The 920-nt window shown below is 48.9% G+C and overlaps 1 protein-coding gene across 2 annotated transcripts in view; it reads right to left on the minus strand.

Moving 5' to 3' along the window:
* Optn (optineurin) overlaps positions 1–920 on the minus strand; it is a 44,681-nt gene that overhangs the window by 17,019 nt on the left and 26,742 nt on the right. The gene's annotated exons all lie outside the window — the stretch shown is intronic.

Below are 920 nucleotides of genomic sequence, written 5' to 3' on the forward strand. Positions count from 1 at the left end.
GAACTCACTCTGTAGACCAGGCTGGCCTCGAACTCAGAAATCCGCCTGCCTCTGCCTCCTGAGTGCTGGGATTAAAGGCGTGTGCCACCACGCCCAGCTGGAACTGTGTGTGAATGCAGGAGTCAGGAGAGAGCATAGGATCCCCTGGAACTGGAGTTACAGACAGTTGTGAGTCACTCCGCATGGGGGCCTGGACTTAGGTGTTCTATAAGAGCAGTCAGTCTATGCTCTTGACTGCCAAGCATCTCTCCAGCCCTCCATGCTGACACTTAGCTGACATGGCTCTGTAGCAGCATGCCTTCATGGTTTCCATCTCAGGAGTGGGTTCCTAATAAAGGCTGGGTTAAAAGCTCCATTGTTTTCTGTTGAAAGCCTCAGAACTATAGGCTGAAAACACTTCCATAGTTTACAACCCGTCTAGTCTAGCACTCTGTTAAAGAAGCAGAAAACAGACCAACTCACGAGGCCACTGGTTAAATGACTAATTTTGTACTGAGATCTAAAAGGAAAAGTGGCTGTTGTCTAGTGCATGCTCGCTCAACTGTGAGTGAGCACACACGCACATTGTATGCATGTGTCCAAATGCACAGGGACGGGAACAGGGTAGTAATTTGAGAAAAGCTCAAAATTACTGATTTCAGCTGGGAACAGGAGGTAGAGAAAGTTCCAGAAATGCATGTACTAGATGGCAGATGGTTGTGCAAGACAGTTCAGTCTTCCTCACTCATACCTAGAGGTCAATAGGTCATGATTAAATCTTTAAAAACTTGCCAGGCGTGGTGGTGCACACCTTTAATCCCAGCACTGGGGAGGCAGAGGCAGAGTCAGAGGCAGGCGGATTTCTGAGTTCGAGGCCAGCCTGGTCTACAGAGTGAGTTCCAGGACAGCCAGGGCTACACAGAGAAACCCTGTCTCGAAAA

This window comes from Mus pahari, chromosome 16 (genome assembly GCF_900095145.1).
Source record: "Mus pahari chromosome 16, PAHARI_EIJ_v1.1, whole genome shotgun sequence".
In the NCBI taxonomy this organism is placed as follows: Eukaryota; Metazoa; Chordata; class Mammalia; order Rodentia; family Muridae; genus Mus; species Mus pahari.